This window comes from Schistocerca piceifrons, chromosome 8 (genome assembly GCF_021461385.2).
Source record: "Schistocerca piceifrons isolate TAMUIC-IGC-003096 chromosome 8, iqSchPice1.1, whole genome shotgun sequence".
Lineage (NCBI taxonomy): Eukaryota > Metazoa > Arthropoda > Insecta > Orthoptera > Acrididae > Schistocerca > Schistocerca piceifrons.
The window spans coordinates 17,918,650-17,940,994 of record NC_060145.1 but is presented as its reverse complement, the minus strand read 5'-3'; the positions used below and the strand labels follow the sequence as shown (position 1 = coordinate 17,940,994).

Genomic DNA, 22,345 nt, shown 5'->3' with positions numbered 1-22,345 from the left:
TCGACCGCTGGTGATACGAGGCCGTTAGGATCCAGCACGGCGTTCCGTATTACCCTCCTGAACCCACCGATTCCATATTCTGCTAACAGTCATTGGATCTCGGCCAACGCGAGCAGCAATGTCGCGATGCGATAAACCGCAATCGGGATAGGCTACAATCCGACCTTTATCAAAGTCGGAAACGTGATGGTACGCATTTCTCCTCCTTACACGAGGCATCACAACAACGTTTCACCAGGCAACGCCGGTCAACTGTTGTTCGTGTATGAGAAATCGGTTGGAAACTTTCCTCATCTCAGCACGTTGTAGGTGTCGCCACCAGCGCCAACCTTGTGTGAATGCTCTGAAAAGATAATCATTTGCACATCACAGCATGTTCTTCCTGTCGGTCAAATTTCGCGTCTGCAGCACGTCACCTTCGTGGTGTAGCAATTTCAATGGCCAGTAGTGTATCTGAGTTTGGCCGAGGGCCGATTGTGGCGGCCCGGAGACTCGGCACGAACATTTCGGAAAGTGCACGGATTGTTGGGTGTTCGAGGAGCGCTGTGGTGGATATCTTCAACTCAAGGTGAAACCACGCCCAGAGGTCGTGGGGTTGGGCGACCACCCCTCTTTACAGACGTCGGATGTCGTAGGCTGGGCAGACTGGTAAAATAGGACATGCGGCGAACTGTGACGGAACTAGGAACACACAGTGCACCGAACACTCCGAAAGATGGACCTTCGCAACCGACGACCCATGCATGCCCCAATGCTAACAGCACGACACGGGCAACTACTTCTGTATGACTGGTATACATGGGTGTTAATCATGTAAATCCTTTTTATATTTCTTATGTAGCACTAGGCCTTTTATAGATTTAGCGTCAGGAAACTCAACTTAGTTGGTTACACTTCGTTTCTATTTGGAACAGATCTGAAGATGGCGGTAGCCGGAACTGGTTATAGTGAAGTATACAGGTTTGTGTGATCAAGACGGACCTGTAAAATAAAGTGCCAAAATATGATCACGGACTATTTTCAGACTTTATGTCTCCGATCGGCAGCTACGTGGGCACGTGACCATGGTCCTGGATGTTGGCGCAGTGGCAGAGCATTGCATGGTCTGATGAATCCCGACACCTTGTTTATAATGCAGATTGGAGGGGCGAATCCGTAGTCATCGAGGGCAACAACTCCTTTACACCTGTACTGTGGGCTGGAGACAAGCTGGCGGCGGCTCCGTTATGCTCTGGGGAACATTCACGTGTGCACCCACGGGTGCTGTGGAGCTCGTGCAAGGCACCATGACGGCCAAAGAGTATCGTATACTAGATGCCTACCACGTACACCTCATCATGACAATCAAGTTCCCCGACGGCAGGGCATTTTTCAACAAGACAATGCGCAATGTCACAAGGCCAGGAGTGATGGAGTGATCCGAGGAAGACAGTGACGACTTCCAGTTGTTATGCTGCCCTCACACCTCGCCAGATCGGAACACATCTGGGATGTGACCTCACTGCTTCCGTGCGCGACGCGTCACCGCTGTTATCCGTTTCAAACGTGGGCATGCCAGCTATTAGGTAGGTGATCGAACTGTTCTGAGTCATGAGTGTATTCCTTGGCTGCCATGACACCAGATTTGCCCCAGTGTGTGACATCACAGGGATTATCTGAAATTTCACAGGGATTCCAGAATGAGATTTTCACTCTGCAGCGGAGTGTGCGCTGATATGAAACTTCCTGGCAGATTAAAACTGTGTGCCCGACCGAGACTCGAACTCGGGACCTTTGCCTTTCGCGGGCAAGTGCTCTACCAACTGAGCTACCGAAGCACGACTCACGCCCGGTACTCACAACTTTACTTCTGCCAGGTGAAAATCTCATTCTGGAAACATCCCCCAGGCTGTGGCTAAGCCATGTCTCCGCAATATCCTTTCTTTCAGGAGTGCTAGTTCTGCAAGGTTCGCAGGAGAGCTTCTGTAAAGTTTGGAAGGTAGGAGACGAGGTACTGGCAGAAGTAAAGTTGTGAGTACCGGGCGTGAGTCGTGCTTCGGTAGCTCAGTTGGTAGAGCACTTGCCCGCGAAAGGCAAAGGTCCCGAGTTCGAGTCTCGGTCGGGCACACAGTTTTAATCTGCCAGGAAGTTTCATTCACAGGGATTATCTGAAATTTGCGTTTGCAACGTCGTAAGCGGACGAAGGTATTGAAATTGTGGGCACTAGAAATGTTGAAACGTGCGATGTGAAATTTTAAAATGAGGTTCGAAATGTGCGTACCTCAAGGCCGTTTTCAATCAGAAGTGACACTCTAGAACACAGCCGACGCAGAAATTAAAAGTGTGTTCATGTACGGTTATTTCGGTTTTCCTGAATTATTTTCGTATCGGAAATCGAAAGTGGTAAGTTAATTTTGACAAGCGGGCGTTCTTTTTACCTCACAGAGCACCGCTCTTTCGGCTCTCGAACGCTAGAACAGAGCCACTGCTTGTCGGCGAGGGCTCACCTGTGCGCGTCCCTCAGGTAGCTTAATGACCCACTACCCCGGCGCATACCGCCGTCTATTTTTATCTTCCATCCGCAACACGTGTTACTGTCACTTGGACTCTTTTGTCCTGTCTAATTAATGATTAATACTAAAACAAAAATAGTCCGGATCGCTATCTCGCTTGAGTTCAGAGAGCTAATGGCGAAACTTGGCGGAGGTAATTCTTTTCATAGGCGCGAAGACCTCCTGTTGCACCCTTTCAGCGAATTTAGCTAATTATGGGACTAGTAACTGAGCGTAACAGCTTCAGCCAGAATACACGGCGGCGGTACTTTACACTGGTACACCATTGCGGGGACATACGCGCAGTTGCGTAGTTCAGAGGCTCATACATTTCTTATTTACATTGTCAAGCGATTGTGTATATATGAGCGATATTATAATTACAGAAAATCTACACGTAACCAGCAGATTATTGTGCTTTATCATGCACGGTCCTGTAGATAGTGATATGTCCGTCCCTTACCCGACTTTTGAACCGAGTTATACTATCAGTTACAGTCGGACCTACCGTTTATTTTTTACTCCGGCGGGTATATCTTTTATAGTTACAGCACTGGTTTCAGAATGTTTTTTTGCACGGCAGAGTTCCTCATGATTTTCTTACCGGGTCATGCCGCACCACCAGAACGAATCTTTCACTCTGAGTGCTGTTTTGTAACATCCTCACAGTTTGGCAGGGAATTCTCTAAGCGACTGAGGTACTCTCTTTAATTTCTCCATCTTCGTTGTCTTTGGCTGCAGTGAAATAGGAACTTCCCTAATATTACTTTACCAAAAAACCGTCGTCATATAAAATTTTAGTAAGAAAATAATTCATCTTTTAAAGTGTAGCAGAATTAAACCCAAAAACAATACTAAAAGTGGAGGAAACCTGTCACGTTTCTAATTAAATCTGTTCAAAATCTCGTGCATGTAATTTCTGCGGTAATTAACCCATAAAATTTTAACTGTTTTCAAAATTCACTGAATATTACACTTAGTCGGAGTGAACCTATTTCTAATATTCAACAAACAAGCAAGGCCCCAAAATGGCGTTTTAATACCATAGTATGACGAATTCTGATATGTGAGCAAGTCCCACGGAACGCGGATGTGTCAGATTCAACGTTTTCACCTGGTCTACATACTTGACAACGAAATTTCATCAACACTTACTTCCCTGATTGGTCGTAAGCAGCTAGCTTAATGGCGGACGCTACACGACGTGCGTATTTCACTAGTACATTGCGTATAACAGAACGTAATTCAACATGCGATTTGGATGAACAAAAAATATGAATTTCTGTCAGTGGGTATATACACAGGATTACCGCTGTATGTGAGGTGTTTTTTCTTCCGGAGATCTCAGAATGAGCAGCCATCACATGTAAAACAATAAAAACTGAACAATTTTATATCACCGCAAATAGCACACGTAAATGCTAGAAGACCGAAAGCAGTGTCAAAGTGTTCGCAAAAAAAGCTTTTTAAATCACTGAAAACGTTATTTAAAATGCTTCGGTTTAAAGTTTCGTAACCTAATGCAGCAACGATGAGAAGCCGTAACAAACATCTTGAGCAGAAAATGGTATATTCACTACAAAACCACATCGTATCACATCAGTATATGACAAGGCTCAATGCATTTTATTATGTGAAAGATTACAGACTATGTCAGGCTGCACTTGAGTAACGTTGATTATTTATACATCATAGACGATCAATTACAGAAAATAGATTCCACCTTCAGACATAGGAAACCACTCCAATGAAATATGTCCTTGCATAGATGATCTCCGGTATCCTGCCATTCCATTTGCCCGCATCTCGTGGTCGTGCGGTAGCGTTCTCACTTCCCACGCCCGGGTTCCCGGGTTCGATTCCCGGCGGGGTCAGGGATTTTCTCTGCCTCGTGATGGCTGGGTGTTGTGTGATGTCATTCGGTTAGTTAGGTTTAAGTAGTTCTAAGTTCTAGGGGACTGATGACCATAGATGTTAAGTCCCATAGTGCTCAGAACCATTTTTTTTTTTTTTTTAAGAAAAAAGCCGTCCGAAGTGGCCGTGCGGTTAAAGGCGCTGCAGTCTGGAACCGCAAGACCGCTACGGTCGCAGGTTCGAATCCTGCCTCGGGCATGGATGTTTGTGATGTCCTTAGGTTAGTTAGGTTTAACTAGTTCTAAGTTCTAGGGGACTAATGACCTCAGCAGTTGAGTCCCATAGTGCTCAGAGCCAGCCATTCCATTTTACCACGTAATTAAAATGACGGTAACCTATGCAAAGTTCCAAGTAATATTGAATAACCACTGTTTGACCATCCGTCTATAGATAAAAAAAGTGTTTAACGGTCGTTATTTAATTAACAACGCAATAACTTCGTGGCGTTAGTTTTAGATGATTGCATAAATGCCAAGTTCACTTACTGTGTTACCTAGACCCATTTACGCCGTTTCGCTGTTCTGGAACGTGTCCAATACCGAATTTCGACAAAATTTACGCCTGTGTCCAGCTGGCTTAATTTAGGAATAGAAATGTGGATGCATATTAATGTTGGGTACATCATAAACCAATCAAAATTGCTTAGTCTGTGAAACGCGTGAAGTTTCAACACGAGACGAATATTACATTAAAACCCGTGTACTACAGAATTAATCGAAAAACAACGCGACGTCCACTAGAAGAACGAACAAATGTTGTTCGGACAGCTCCCGAAACACGCTGCATTCTTTGTCGGCTGCAGAGGCCGATGCAAATGAGCTTGCTTTGTGTCCGCTGCGACGTGGATGCCGCTACTAAAGCGCTACGCTTTACGCACCTGCCTCCGATTACCATTTTATTCTCTCGTTAATACGAGGAGCGGCAACACAAAAACAACAGACCTTTTTTGGCCAGGGGCACGCGCTCCGGGTCACACTATGAGTGCCTTCTGCTCCAATTGCCAGGCAACGAGAAACCTGCCGTTTTCATTGCTTTTTAACGGTGTGTCGATCCGTCTTTACCCATCAAAACTTTGAGATTCAATGCGTTACAGTCAATCTTATATCCAATTCCTCCAACAGGTTCAAAATGGCTCTGAGCATTATGGGACTCAACATCGGAGGTCATCAGTCCCCTAGAACTTAGAACTATTTAAACCTAACTAACCTAAGGACATCACACACATCCATGCCCGAGGCAGGATTCGAAACTGCGACCGTAGCGCTCGCGCTGTTCCGGACTGAAGCGCCTAGAACCGCTCGGCCACCGTGGCCGGCCCTCCAACACGGAACGAGTGAATATTAAAGCCTTCGTTGATCATGATAATACTTTCGAGCGCTAAACGGCGGAGGCTTAGTCTTCGTGTGAATGTGTACTTCGGCGTGCAACAATCACTATTTACGTTTTGTTTATACAGGCCGTCTCTCCAAGAGTCGTCACGTGCATTTTCTGGCGTTTCGGTAGATATTTACAATTCCGATTTTGCAGTGTGTGGTTGGAGTCAGCCCAAACAAACACCGCCCATTAAGTATGCCATGTTCCCCAATACGGGCGAAGCGATTTTTAAAGGGGCATTTTAGGCGTCCACTCGACTGCGCGGTTGCAAATTCGTCTAGTGCGGTATGTATTAATGGCGACAGTAAAACTTGAAGAGTAACAAGCACTCCAGCAGCTTTGCTTGGCGCTGCTGCTTGGCGAAGTAGTCAGCGCGGGCCAGGGCTGTTGTTTCGCTTCTGGAGTGCTGGTTATTTTTGGAGCTCTACTGCCCCTGTTATATACTGAAGAGCCAAAGAAACTGGTACGCCTGCCTAAAATCGTATAGGTCCCCCGCCAGCACGCAGAATTGCCGCAACACGACGTGGCATGGACTCTATTTATGTCTGAAGTAGTGCTGGAGGGAATTGACACCATGAATCTCGCAGGGCTGTCCATAAAACTGTAAGAGTACGAGCGGGTGGAGATCTCTTCTGAACAACACTTTGTGAGGCATCCCAGATATGCTGAATAATGTTCTTGTCTGGACAGTTTGGTGGCCAGCGTGTTTAAACTTAGAAGAGTGTTCCTGGAGCCACTCTGTAGCATTTATGGACGTGTGGGGTCTTGCACTGCCCTGCTGGAATTGCCCAAGTCCGTCGGAATGCACAATGACGTGAACGGATGCAGGTGATCAGACAGGATGTTTACGTACGTGTCACCCGTCAGAGTCGCATCTACACGTTTCAGGCTTCCCATATCACTCCGCCCCACACCATTACAGAGCCTCCACCAGCTTGAACAGTCTCCTGCTGACATGCAGGGTCCATAGATTTATGAGGCTGTCTCCATACCTCACACCTCCAACCGCTCGATACAATTTGAGAGGAGACTCGTCCGACCAAGCAACATGTTTCCAGTCATCAACAGTCCAATGTCGGTATTGACGGGCCCAGGTGATTAAAAAAATGGCTCTGAGTACTATGGGACTTAACATCTGAGGTCATCAGCCCCCTAGAACTTAGAACTACTTAAACCTAACTAACCTAAGGACACCACAGACATCCATGCCCGAGGCAGGATTCGAACCCGCGACCGTAGCAGTCGCGCGGTTCCAGACTGAAGCGCCTAGAACCGCTCGGCCACACCGGCCGGCGGCCCAGGTGAGGCGTAAAGGTTTGTGTCGTTTAGTCATCAAAGGTACGCGACTGGACCTTCGGCTCCGAAAAATCGCATCGATTGTGTTTCGTTTAATGGTTCGCGCGATGACTCTTGTTGATGGCCATGTACAGAAATCTGCAGCAATTTTCGGAAGGCTTACACTTCTGTCGCGTTGAACGATTCTCTTCAGTCGTCGTTGGACCCGTTCTTGCAGGACCTTTTTCCGGCCGCAGCGATGTCGGAGATTTGATGTTTTACCGGATTCCTGATTTTCACGGTACACTCGTAAAATGGTCGTACAGGAAAATTCCCACTTGATTGCTACCTCGGAGATGCTGTGCTCCATCGCGCCGACTATTAACACCACGTCCATACTCACTTAAACCTTGATAACATGCCATTGTAGCAGCAGTAACCGTCTAACAATTGCGCCAGACACTTGTTTAGAACATAAGGCGTTGCCGACCACAGCGCCGCATGCCTATACCAGTTTCTTTGGCGCTCCAGTGCAATACAAACACAATGAACTACGAGCGACAAATCCAATATGGCTTCGCCAAAGTTCTGCATTTGTCGATTCCTATCGAGGTTCTTTGTCGCATAGAGCAATTCATATTGGCATCAGTTCCGCGCAAGCCTGGGAGTGAGACCGGTGTGCAGGTGAAAGCTGGAATGTCCTAATTAATTTGATAACCCAGAGAGGCAGACTGCTGTTAAAGGCGCTGGGGACAGATAGATGGAGAACCGGCGAGTGTTTCGCCCGCCGTCCTCTGGTAGCTGCAACACGTGCAATCAGGCTGAGTGCTGGCGGACAATGGACTGTCGCTGCAGCACGACCTGCGCATCTCCCCCCTTCCTTTTCAGGCAGAGTCCACTCCGACTCCCTCCGCCGGCGGCCGCCCGAGCCTGCCTTTCTGATACGAGCCACGCTGTCGCTAATTACACCTCCCTATACGCTGCTTCTGTAGTGGCAGCCCCGTACCGCATGTTATGGCCCACTATGATTTGGACTTGCTTGTTATAAAGCTACGTCTACATCTAGATCTACATTTATATTCCGCAAGCCACCCATCGGTGTGTGGCGGAGGGCACTTTACGTGCCACTGTCATTACCTCCCTTTCCTGTTCCAGTCGCGTATGGTTCGCGGGAAGAACGACTGTCTGAAAGCCTCCGTGCGCGCTCTAATCTCTCTAATTTTACATTCGTGATCTCCTCGGGAGGTATAAGTAGGGGGAAGCAATGTATTCGATACCTCATCCAGAAACGCACCCTCTCGAAACCTGGCGAGCAAGCTGCACCGCGATGCAGAGCGCCTCTCTTGCAGAGTCTGCCACTTGAGTTTATTAAACATCTCCGTAACGCTGTCACGGTTACCAAATAACCCTGTGACGATACGCGCCGCTCTTCTTGGGATCTTCTCTATCTCCTCCGTCAAACCGATCTGGTACGTATCCCACACTGATGAGCAATACTCGAGTATAGGTCGAACGAGTGTTTTGTAAGCCACCTCCTTTGTTGATGGACTACATTTTCTAAGCACTCTCCCAATGAATCTCAACCTGGTACCCGCCTTACCAACAATTAATTTTATATGATCATTCCACTTCAAATAGTTCCGCACGTATACTCCCAGATATTTTACAGAAGTAACTGCTACCTGTGTTTGTTCCGCTATCATATAATCATACAATAAAGGATCCTTCTTTCTATGTATTCGCAATACATTACATTTGTCTATGTTAAGGGTCAGTTGCCACTCCCCGCACCAAGTGCCTATCCGCTGCAGATCTTCCTGCATTTCGCTACAATTTTCTAATGCTGCAACTTCTCTGTATACTACAGCATCATCCGCGAAAAGCCGCATGGAACTTCCGACACTATCTACTAGGTCATTTATATATATTGTGAAAAGCAATGGTCCCATAACACTCCCCTGTGGCACGCCAGAGGTTACTTTAACGTCTGTAGACGTCTCTCCATTGATGACAACATGCTGTGTTCTGTTTGCTAAAAACTCTTCAATCCAGCCACACAGCTGGTCTGATATTCCGTAGGCTCTTACTTTGTTTATCAGGCGACAGTGCGGAACTGTATCGAACGCCTTCCGGAAGTCAAGAAAAATAGCAACTACCTGGGAGCCTGTATCTAATATTTTCTGGGTCTCATGAACAAATAAAGCGAGTTGGGTCTCACACGATCGCTGTTTCCGGAATCCATGTTGATTCCTACATAGTAGATTCTGGGTTTCCAAAAACGACATGATACTCGAGCAAAAAACTTGTTCTAAAATTCTACAACAGATCGACGTCAGAGATATAGGTCTATAGTTTTGCGCATCTGCTCGACGTCTGCAAGTTCAAGCCACTGTTCGGTTAGCGGGCGGTATTAGTCGGTGCAGTCCCTTGTAACCCAAAATTTATTCAATTCTGTGTTCATAATCAGTACAAGAGACGTATGTTTAAGGCTCTAGTAAGTTGCATTGCTCGCCTTACAATGTATGCCCGCGGAGGTCGACGTTATTCAGCAACTCATTGGCGTCCTACCGCCTGATTAACCGCAGAAGTACCAAGTCTGGGGGGAGAGGAGGGGGGACACGATGTAATGTATGCCCACTTGTGAATATTGTACTGTAGTCATGTACTTTATATTGCAAAATCGAGAAAAATGTTTATTGCTTTTAATGAAGTCTTCTGCCAGATTCTATAATTATTCCAAATCATGCAGCTTTACTGTATGATTAGATGATGATGGCGTCCTCTTGGGTAAAATATTCCGGAGGTAAAATAGTCCCCCATTCGGATCTCTGGGCGGAGACTACAAGAGGGCGTCGTTATCAGGAGAAAGAAAACTGGCGTTCTACGGATCGGAGCGTGGAATGTCAGATCCCTTAATCGGGCAGGTAGGTTAAGTAGCATGGAGAGCTGCATCAAACCAGTCTCAGGATTGAAGACCACAACAACAACAACATCATTGGATTAATGGTAGTATAAAATGCTCGGTAAACAATAGTATTATGACATCAAATTTCTCTGTATGCATGGCAACAATCAGCCTCATTCATTTCTCTCTGGTCTTTCTTGTTGAGTCGCAGTTTGTCCAGTGTTAGACACAACTGTGATTTAAAATTTGTTGACGTTCCCTTAGTGAGAGAAAAACATTATAGATTTTAGAAGAACCTATAGATTCAAGAGATTTGGAAATTTAATTTGATAACAATGATGAAGTGGTGAAGGAAGTTGAAGACGAATTTTCTTGTACGAAAATTTTTCTCAGCAACAATGTTATGTTCTGTAAACTATTTTAATTTAACCTAAATTATTTCCAGTATTTTTGAATTGTACTTCAGTTTTCTTCAAAGGGTCTATAACGACATTTATTATTTAAACATATATTTCCCATGATAATTTAAGTGCTCGTGTCCCCCCCCCTCCCTCCCCTCCCCCTCCGTTCGAGAGAGAGAGAGAGACAGCTTGAAGGTGGTCAATTGGTTAACTGAACCCTCTGCCACGCACTTTATTGTGAATAGCAGACTAATCACGTAGATGTAGATGAGACAAAATAAACTTAAGTGACTCAATAAGTGCAAAATCTGAAGACGCATTTTTTAACACAGTGCTGGAAGATATTTTCGGGTTATGGCTCCCACTTACTCGTCAGTACCTCTTTAAAAAGTCAAGAAGTAAGGGTTTCTTGTCCCTTCACAAAGTACGGCATTTCCCACGCTGCTAATGTAAGTTATTGAAAATGGGCTGAAATTTAGAGAGTTAAATACGTGAGACGCCTGTGTAACTTTTGCCGATCATTAATGGCATTATTGAGGTTGAACATTATTATTGCTCTAAGATTTGATATTTGCTGCCGTTAAAACAATGGGAGCTCAGAACTCGACAGAGTAGTTTGTTTGCAGTGAGCATTTGTAGCAACAGTGATCAAGAAAAAAAATTCACCGACGGAAAAGAAGTCGCTACAGCAAAATAATTAATGTTGAACAATGGCCGGCCCGTGTGGCCGTGCGGTTAATGGCGCTTCAGTCTGGAACCGCGTGACCGCTACGGTCGCAGGTTCGAATCCTGCCTCGGGCATGGATGTGTGTAATGTCCTTAGGTTAGTTAGGTTTAATTAGTCCTAAGTTCTAGGCGACTGATGACCTCAGAAGTTAAGTCGCATAGTGCTCAGAGCCATTTGTTGAACAATGAAATGACGGAAATACATTTGTCTGGTATTTAGGTTCGTGATAAGACCTTGCACATGTGAAATGCTGGTACATTAATAACCGGTTTAACCGCCAGAGTACTGAATGCAAACGTGCAGGTGCCGGATGCCGGATGTCAGTTAGTGGGATGAAGTTCCGTGTCTGTTGCCCTTGGTCGGTCAATACACGGACAGTTAATGCCGTTTGTGGGTGACGCTGCAGTTGTCGTCCGACTGATTTCTCGTATGTGCTTGACTGGAGAGAAGACCTAGGCAACATGTCGACACTGTAGAGAATGTTGCATTACAAGAGCGGTATGCAGGCGTCGGGAAACACACCCTGGAATGCTGTTTATGAACGGCTGCACGACAGGTCGAATCGCCAGACTGACGTACAAATTTGCAGTCAGGATGCGTGAGGCAACCGCGAGGTCATACGAAACGGCACCCCAGACCGTAACTCCAGGTGTAAGTCCAGTGTGTTCGGCACGCAGACAGGTTGGTTGAAGGCTCTTAACCAACACTCGGCCATCACTGGCATAGAGGCAGAACCAGTTTTCGTCAGAGAACACAATAGATACCCATCCTGCCATCCAGCGAGCTCTCGCTTGATACCACTGTAGTCGCAAATGACGTGGTTTGAAGTCAGTGGAGTGCACGATACAGGGCTTCTGGCACTGAAGTAACCGATTTCTAACAGTTCGTTGTGTTACTGTGGAGCCAACTGCTGGTCAGATTGCTGCTGCAGCCGCAGTGGTCGTAAGGAACCCGGTCTTCTTGCGACCGTACATTTTCCTGACCACCGCTGCCAGCAATCGTGTCCAGTAGCAACATTCCTGTCAAATCTTTCTGCAAAGTCAGAAGGAACGTGCAGCTTCTCGTAAACCTATTACACGACATCATTTAAACGTGTTGGTAATGGCGTCTTTGTCTCCTTAAAGGCTTTCTTGTCTAATAAGTCACCACGTTCAATCTCAGAGGTAACCAACATCCACAATCGTTATACCAAACCAGATTTGCATCCTGCGACTGGTACGAAATTGAAGTGGACATCACCTTTCAGTTGTAGAAACACGCCTGCCAATTGTCGTTTATGTCGCACAGCTTTTTCTTGCTGTTGCGATTTTTCCCCTTCCAGTGTAGAAATACCACGCGAAGTTTTCCGATGAACGCGATTTTCGTTAAGGTTTGAACTCATAAACAGTGCCTCGAATCGATTCATTCTAGTTTTGGTAATCCGTCACCCTCATAAAAAAAAGATTGTCTACAGTCGGCTTCGTGATGTGTAATACCGATAGAGACATAGTCAAACGTAAAATGGACAACAGTACGTTCTATTCTGCATCAACCCTTACGTCTCTTTCTCACTGATGTCTCTGTTCCCGATGCATTCCCCGCAATTTGACCGAAGCTCAGAGAGTGGCTAGTGTCAGCCTGATACAACTGAATGTTCAAAAAATTCGACGGAGGGAATGCAAAATTGTATACCACATCGTAGTAAGAGAATGGGGGTCTGGAATGATGAGCGCTACTGTCTGCTGGCCTTTAGTGCCTGCTTCAGAAATCAGAGCACCTACTTCTCCTTCACGTCTCCGTTGCCTTCGAAAATAGTTCAAATGGCTCTGAGCACTATGGGACTTAACTTCTGAGGTCATCAGTCCCCTAGAACTTAGAACTACTTAAACCTAACTAACCTAAGGACATCACACACACCCATGCCCGAGGCAGGATTCGAACCTGCGACCGTAGCGGTCGCGCGGTTCCAGACTGTAGCGCCTAGAACCGCTCGGCCACCCCGGCCGGCGTTGTCTTCAAAAGGCTGAATAGACACTCTACGGACACGAAATTGCTACTTTTTTCACACGGGATCCTAAAAACACATAAATCAAGGTAATCATGTAGATGCAGCAGTCCTTGACTTTCGAGAAGTTTTTCACTCCGTGCTACACTAAAATTTTTTGAAAGAAATGCGGCTACATTGGACATGAAACAAAATTTGTGACTGCGTTGAGAACGTCTTTTGCAGCGCGTTGTGTTGGATGGAGAGTCATCGAGAGATGTACAGGCGAGTCCCAGGAAAGTGTGTCGGGTCACTTGTTACTCATACTGTATACTAATGCATCAGGGAAATTTCAGCCCATCTAAAGCTGCACAAGTCGACCGTTGGTTTTGTGATAATGAAGTGAAAACGCGAAGGAACAGCCACAGCTAAATCAAGGTCAGGCAGACAGAGACCGTGAAGCATTAGAGAAGGTGCTTCTAAAAAACAAATCCGGTGAAATCAGCGGAAGGAATCAGTCGTGAGTTTCCATGTGTACCAGCAGTCTACCTAGCACAAGGATGGACTGTGGGCAGGGAGTTTAGCAAGAATGAGAGGTAGAGTGGTGGAGCAGCCCGTTATAAGCCATACATTTCAGTAATCAGCTCTCAGCGATACTTGAGGTGGCGTGAAGAGCGATGGACATTGTACGACTGGGAGCGGCGAACCACGCTACAGCCTGATTCAATCTGATGGAAGGGCTTGGGTGCGGCGAATGCCTAGAGGACGTTACCGCCATCCTTTGTTGTGTCAACAGTGAAATGCAGAGGAGGTGGTGCTGCGGTGTGGGGGGTGTTTTTCGTGATTGGGGTGTGATCCCCTTACTGCGCTTAAGAAGCAGCTAAATGTGAAAGGATATGAAGACATTTTACAGCAGCATTGTGTACAACGTACAGCAGAACAGTTTGGATACCATGTATCAGCATGACAATGCACTCTTTCGTAAAGGATCAACTGGAGGCAATGGTTTGTGGACAATAACAGCCTTGAAATGCACTGGCCTGTCCAGAGCCCCATCACGAACCCAGAGGAAATATTTAGAATGACTCAGAACGTCGACTTGCCTCCAGACCTCGTGAGGGAGAAAAGGGCTGCTAATTTCTGCGCAGAGATTTAGACACTTCGTTGAAAGTGTTGGCAGCAGAGTGCAAGCTGTCATAAAGGCGAAGGGTGACCACACCGCACATTAATGTCCACTGATGGGTGTACTGATATTTTTAGACTGACAGATAATGTACCATGTAGTGCAGCAGAAAAGAACTGATTTTTATGAATTATAATACATGGTCTTACTCTACCTATTGGTGTTTAAGTTCTTTTATCATCACAATGTCCCCATTGTTCTATTCTGGCAACACTCCGATTGTCGCGAATAATACCCGAGTCCAGAGCAGACGTTCGAACTCATTCCCAAAAGTTTATTACCTCCCACCACATGCTTCTTGCAAATAACAATGGTGGTAAAATCAGAGTAATTCGAATTGCATAGAGAGGCTTAGAAACAGTACTGGTGTGTGACGTAGGCTCTATCACACACCGTAACATGCATTTCGGGGTGTAGTTTTAGGTGTAGATGTACAATTTTCTCTAAATGTGCCCTCCCAAGAATCGTAGCAAGGCGAATTAAATTACGACGTGATGCAGAAAATATGGTATCTTAATGACGGCGTTGCTTAACAATTACATCAGTGAACGATTCAGTTTCTAGATCGTTCCCATACGATTGTACGGTTGCCGAGTGGCCTTCAACATGTACAGACGGTAGTGTCTGTGATCGGCTCAAAGAGGCCGAAACTTATTTTTCCTTACTGCATAGAGTTTAACTGTGACGACTGTCAGAAAACTACGATATCTCGGCAACGTAATGAAAAATGGAAACAATCAGTGGCGGATTTAAAAATTTTTGCGCCCCTAGGCACACCATATTATATGCGCCCCCCCAAAAAACCATGTTTTAAATAATAACTATTACACGATCACTTCACAATTGCCGTTTTGGGTGGGAGCCCTGCGGGCTGTTTCCGTACTCTGCTATTCGTTGTTCTGAAGGACGCGTCAGCGGTCTAGTCGCGCTCAATCAAAATGTAATATGGTTCCTGAACTGCACTTGGTATACGGCAGCGGATAAAACAAATTTAAAACTGCATTGTGTTACCACATTCTGCTGTCGAAAGACAACAGAAACGAACACAAGGAAAATAACTTTTCTTTTATGGCATAAAAATTCAGCAGAGCATGTACGACACAACGGATTTTTGTTATACATTCACTTGTAATATGTTCTTTTACACGAAACCGTTGAAAATGAAAATAAAGAAGTTGTGTTACGATCAATTGAAGCGAACGTGTCATACATTAGAAATTAATACGAACTTTTACAGAGATGCGTTCAAAATTAAAATTAAACTGTCGTTTTACGATCTAATAACTTGAATGTGTAGCAGATAAAAAAAGCACTTTCGGTATTAATACGTGAATCTATAGGAAAGCGTGAGAAATGGAAATGAAATAGAGATTTCAGTGCACGAAATAATAACTAAACACAGACGAAAAAACACAGAACTGGATTTGCTATTACATAATTTTACAGACTAGCGTGGAAAAATCAAATTTGTTTTATAATCTAATAGTTAACGAGTAAAGCATTAGGGTCTGTGTAGCTAGATGCTGCATAATTAGTGTACACAGTATCTTTAATCCATGTAAGGGCTGAACAGTTTTGTACTTCAGCTACTTCTCCCACCATGTTGTTGTTGTTGTTGTGGTCTTCAGTCCTGAGACTGGTTTGATGCAGCTCTCCATGCTACTCCATACAGTAAAGCTGCATGCCCTCGGGAAAAATTACGGCCGTATTTTCCCCTTGCTTTCAGCCGTTCGCAGTACCAGCACAGCAAGGCCGTTTTGGTTATTGTTACAAGGCCAGATCAGTCAATCATCCAGACTGTTGCCCTTGCAACTACTGAAAAGGCCCCTCTTGAGGGTCCGCAGCTCGTGGTCGTGCGGTAGCGTTCTCGCTTCCCGCGCCCGGGTTCCCGGGTTCGATTCCCGGCAGGGTCAGGGATTTTCTCTGCCTCGTGATGACTGGGTGTTGTGTGATGTCCTTAGGTTAGTTAGGTTTAAGTAGTTCTAAGTTCTAGGGGACTGATGGCCTTAGATGTTAGTCCCATAGTGCTCAGAGCCATTTGAACCATTTGAACCATCCCTCTTCAGGAACCACACGTTTGTCTGGCCTCTCAACAGATACCCCTCCGTTGTGGTTGTACCTACGGTACGGCTATCTGTATCGCTGAGGCACGCAAGCCTCCCCACCAACGGCAAGGTCCATGGTTCATGGGGGGGGGGGGTCTCTCACCATAGCTCTTTCTAATGGTATTAGCAAAGCTTTTACGTATTTATAGTACGTTATTTATTATTATTTGCCGTAAGCTAAAGATCCGGTCCTGACAACCTCTAAGAGGGCTAAACCCACACTGATTGGATGGAAATCAGTGTAGGTTTAGGCCTCTTAGAGGTTGTCAGGACCAGATCTTTAGCTTACGGCAAATAATGGAGAAGTGTTATGAGTGGAACAGGGAACTGTATCTATGCTTTATAGATCTAGAAAAGGCATATGACCGGGTTCCTAGGAGGAAGTTATTGTCTGTTCTACAAGATTATGGAATAGGAGGCAAACTTTTGCAAGCAATTAAAGGTCTTTACATGGATAGTCAGGCAGCAGTTAGAGTTGACGGTAAATTGAGTTCATGGTTCAGAGTAGTTTCAGGGGTAAGACAAGGCTGCAACCTGTCTCCACTGTTGTTCACATTATTTATGGATCATATGTTGAAAACAATAGACTGGCTTGGTAGGATTAAGATATGTGAACAGAAAGTAAGCAGTCTTGCATATGCGGATGACTTAGTTGTGATGGCAGATTCGATTGAAAGTTTGCAAAGTAATATTTCAGAGCTAGATCAGAAATGTAAGGACTATGGTATGAAGATTAGCATCTCCAAAACGAAAGTAATGTCAGTAGGAAAGAAATATAAACGGATTGAGTGCCAAATAGGAGGACCAAAGTTAGAACAGGTGGACGGTTTCAAGTACTTAGGATGCATATTCTCACAGGATGGCAACATAGTGAAAGAACTGGAAACGAGGTGTAGCAAAGCTAATGCAGTGAGCGCTCAGCTACGATCTACTCTCTTCTGCAAGAAGGAAGTCAGTACCAAGACTAAGTTATCTGTGCACCGTTCTATCTTTCGACCAACTTTGTTGTATGGGAGCGAAAGCTGGGTGGATTCGGGTTACCTTATCAACAAGGTTGAGGATACGGATATGAAAGTAGCTAGGATGATTGCAGGTACTAGTAGATGGGAACAATGGCAGGAGGGTGTCCACAATGAGGAAATCAAAGAAAAACTGGGAATGAACTCTATAGATGTAGCAGTCAGGGCGAACAGGCTTAGATGGTGGGGTCATGTTACACGCATGGGAGAAGCAAGGTTACCCAAGAGACTCATGGGTTCAGCAGTAGAGGGTAGGAGGAGTCGGAGCAGACCAAGGAGAAGGTACCTGGATTCGGTTAAGAATGATTTTGAAGTAATAGGTTTAACATCAGAAGAGGCACCAATGTTAGCACTGAATAGGGGATCGTGGAGGAATTTTATAAGGGGGACTATGCTCGACTGAACGCTGAAAGGCATAATCAGTCTTAAATGATGATGATGATTTATTATTAACACTTTGTCATCTGAGCGTACTTTCCGATAACCTATATTTCTGCGATAACTATATATTTCAGCAGACGCCACGCATCAGTTGTAATATAGTACAGTATCAGCATGACTTGTACAGCGCCGAGCGGTCTGTGTCATTCGGGCGCCTTCGGTCACGTCTGCACGTAAACGAGGTTTAGTTCCTCGTTCTGCTATCGACAATTGTAAAATAAACAGGTAATTATAATCTTAAATTTTTGAAACTAATGTTGTTGTTGTGGTCTTCAGTCCTGAGACTGGTTTGATGCAGCTCTCCATGCTACTCTATCCTGTGCAAGCTTCTTCATCTCCCAGTACCTACTGCAACCTACATCCTTCTGAATCTGCTTAGTGTATTCATCCCTTGGTCTCCCCCTATGATTTTTACCCTCCACGCTGCCCTCCAATACTAAATTGGTGATCCCTTGATGCCTCAGAACATGTCCTACCAACCGATCCCTTCTTCTGGTCAAGTTGTGCCACAAACTTCTCTTCTCCCCAATCCTATTCAATACTTCATCATTAGTTATGTGATCTACCCATCTAATCTTCAGCATTCTTCTGTAGCACCACATTTCAAAAGCTTCTATTCTCTTCTTGTCCAAAGTATTTACCGTCCATGTTTCACTTCCATACATGGCTACACTCCATACAAATACTTTCAGAAATAACTTCCTGACACTTAAATCTATACTCGATGTTAACAAATTTCTCTTCGTCAGAAACGCTTTCCTTGCCATTGCCAGTCTACATTTTATATCCTCTCTGCTTCGTCCATCATCAGTTATTTTGCTCCCCAAGTAGCAAAACTCCTTTACTACTTTAAGTGTCTCATTTCCTAATCTAATACCCTCAGCATCACCCGACTTAACTCGACTACATTCCATTATCCTCGTTTTGCTTTTGTTGATGTTCATCTTATATCCTCCCTTCAAGACACCATCCATTCCGTTCAACTGCTCTTCCAAGTCCTTTGCTGTCTCTGACAGAATTACAATGTCATCGGCGAACCTCAAAGTTTTTATTTCTTCTCCATGGATTTTAATACCTACTCCAAATTTTTCTTTTGTTTCCTTTACTGCTTGCTCAATATAGAGATTGAGTAACATCGGGGAGAGGCTACATAAATAAACAAACTCACCAGTCAGCAAAGTTTGCGTCTGGCTTTGACGGCAGAAAACTCGTTGATCATACCTTCATAGTTCAGACTGTTATCAGTTATGAGGACGGCTTCGATGTGAAGAATAGACAAGGCGTTCAATCTCTCCTCAGACAACGTAGAAGGTAGGTACGATTCCGGCCTTTTAAGAGCCGAAAACGAGCGTTCTGCTGTAAATGCCATACATAGAAGTGTTCTAAGAGCAATGTCAACATTCGGAAACATGAACTGTAACCACTCTTTTCTTTAAATTTACTCATTTCTACTGTTATATCACTAAGTTCCGTGAAATGTACACATTCACTATGGAAGGAAAGCTCCAAATCTGTGTCATATGATGCTTGGAATTTTGCTGCATGTTCAGCAATATCGTTAGGTGAACTGTTCTTAAGGTTACTGAAAACTGGAGTCCAACAGTGTTCTATAGCTTTCCTTCCTTCTCACTAATTCGGCGTATAAGTTGTCGAGTGCTGGGAGAAATGTTTCGACTCTAAATTTTTCCCTTCCTGTCAGAAAAACTTCTTCAGAGTCCGTTTCCTCCTCATCATGAAGTTTGCGTTTTCGTGATCTTTTATAGGTACATTCATGGTCTACATGAGTCACAGCCTCCATGGATTTATTTTCATAATAGTCGAGTATGCCACAAATAGATGCAATAAATCGTACAAGTGATTCATATATTTCATGCACGATTTTAGTATCAATATTTACACTTTGCAATTTCAGATTTACACTTTCATGCACTATTTTAGTATCAATATTTACACTTTGCAATTTCAGATTTACACTATTAAATCTCTGGAGTACGTCCTTCCAAACTGTCATCATGAATACTGTTTCTAGTCTGCTGAGTTGATTCAATAAAGCTGAAGCCTCATTTCGGCACAAGTGGTTTTTCAAACGTATTATTGGCAACATGTTCGAGGGCATTGATAACGCCCTCCCAGTTTTCACACAGACTTACACACGCTTCCTCTCTTGCTGACGAAGGTGTTTTTGATGAACTCTTTACACTATTTTGCTTCCTGGTTTCATGAAAGAAAGAAGTTTATTCCAGCGCTGTGTAGAAGCGTAGAAAAAATTATGCAGGTTTTGCACTACATTGGAAAATGAACATGCTTCCCGACGACCACCTGCGTTGTCAAATGACTGGCGTCTACAGTCAGTGATATCAATGGAATTTGTAGACAGGACTTTTAGTATGTCCCGCGTTTGGTAAAAACAGAAGGAAACGTTGAATAGGTTCACCATTCTCGTTCACATATCTTAATATGAAAGATAATTGATCAATATGTGATATTGTCCGTAGTAGAATCTACTGTTATAGAGAAATATTTAGCCTGCTTTATTTCACTTATGGTAATTCTATTTATTCGTTCAGAAAGAAGCTCTGTTATTTCGTCACAGATTGTTGAAGAAAGATAACTTCTATGTACCTGCCCGGATTTCCACACCGTTCAGTGTGCTCTGTGAGAAAACGATCAAACTCTGCTATAAGTTCAAGAGACATCATAAATTGACCATTATGTAATGAATGGAATCTTTCAGCTGTCCACGAGGGGAAGTCCACGACTTGTTAGCTTCATCACTACTGCAAACACCCTTTTGAACACACTGCGCAAGTACATTTTTTCTGTCTCAACATATGACTCGAAATGGTTATCTGTTGTTCCAAGTGGCTTGTTTCTTGTTAAGAGGGATAACTCAGAATTATGTGTTCAAGTGAATTCTCATGCCCATGTCATACCAGCTCGCCGCCATGCTGTTCAGGAAGTTATGAACCTCTTCTTTCACCTCGTCGTCGGAGCTGAATCGTTTTCCGGCCAAATGTTCTTTTAACCTAGGGAACAGGTGATAGTCACTGGGCGCCAAGTCAGGACTATAGGGTGGGTGGGTGATTATGTTCCACTGAAACTGTTGCAGGAGAGCAACGGTTTGCCGAGCGATGTGTGGGCGAGCGTTGCCATGGAGTTAGTGTACGCCCTTGCTCAACATTCCTCTTCTCCGGTTCTGAATTGCCCGTTTAATCTATATTCGATGTTAACAAATTTCTCTTCTTCAGAAACGCTTTCCTTGCCATTTGCCAGTCTACATTTTATATCCTCTCTACTTCGACCATCATCAGTTATTTAGCTCCCCAAACAGCAAAACTCCTTTACTACTTTAAGTGTGTCATTTCCTAAACTAATTCCCTCAGCATCACCCGACTTAATTTGACCACATTCAATTATCCTCGTTTTGCTTTTGTTGATGTTCATCTTATATCCTCCTTTCAAGACACTGTCCATTCCGTTCAACTGCTCTTCCAAGTCCTTTGCTGTCTCTGACAGAATTACAATGTCATCGGCGAACCTCAAAGTTTTTATTTCTTCTCCATGGATTTTAATACCTACTCCGAATTTTTCTTTTGTTTCCTTTACTGCTTGCTCAATATACAGATTGAATAACATCGGGGACAGGCTACAACCCTGCCTCACTCCCTTCCCAACCGCTGCTTCCCTTTCATGCCCCTCGACTCTTATAACTGCCATATGGTTTCTGTACAAATTGTAAATAGCCTTTCGCTCCCTGTGTTTTACCCCTGCCACCTTCAGAATTTGAAAGAGAATATTCCAGTCACAATTGTCAAAAGCCTTCTCTACGTCTACAAATGTTAGAAACATTGGTTTGTCTTTCCTTAATCTTTTTTCTAAGATAAGTCGTAAGGTCAGAATTGCGTCCCGTGTTCCAATATTTCTACGGAATCCAAACTGATCTTCCCCAAGATCGGCTTCTACCAGTTTTTCCATTCGTCTGTAAAGAATTCGCGTTAGTATTTTGCAGCTGTGACTTATTACACTGATAGTTCGGTAATTTTCACATCTGCCGACACCTGCTTTCTTTGGGATTGGAATTATTATATTCTTCTTGAAGTCTGAGGTAGATCACATAACTAGTGGGGAGGTATTGAATAGGATTGGGGAGAAGAGGAGTTTGTGGCACAACTTGACAAAAAGAAGGGATCGGTTGGTAGGACATGTTCTGAGGCATCAAGGGATCACAAATTTAGCATTGGAGGGCAGCGTGTAGGGTAAAAATCGTATAGGGCGACCAAGAGATGAATACACTAAACAGATTCAGAAGGATGTAGGTTGCAGTAGGTACTGGGAGATGAAGAAGCTTGCACAGGATAGAGTAGGATGGAGAGCTGCATCAAACCAGTCTCAGGACTGAAAACCACAACAACAACAACATCCTTAGCGTAGCTGGTTTTGTTCAACTTCTCTCTATTCAAGACAATTCCTTCTCTGACATTAGAAAGAGTTCTGTCTCAACCTTTGG

The 22,345-nt window shown here is 44.4% G+C and overlaps 1 protein-coding gene and 1 non-coding gene across 2 annotated transcripts in view; both read left to right on the top strand.

The window, feature by feature from the left end:
- Positions 1–22,345, top strand: part of LOC124711312 (putative fatty acyl-CoA reductase CG5065) — a 402,306-nt gene that overhangs the window by 121,712 nt on the left and 258,249 nt on the right. The window lies entirely within an intron of this gene.
- Trnas-cga lies at positions 2,032–2,106 on the top strand. The gene has a single exon. It is a non-coding gene; the product is annotated as a tRNA-Ser (tRNA).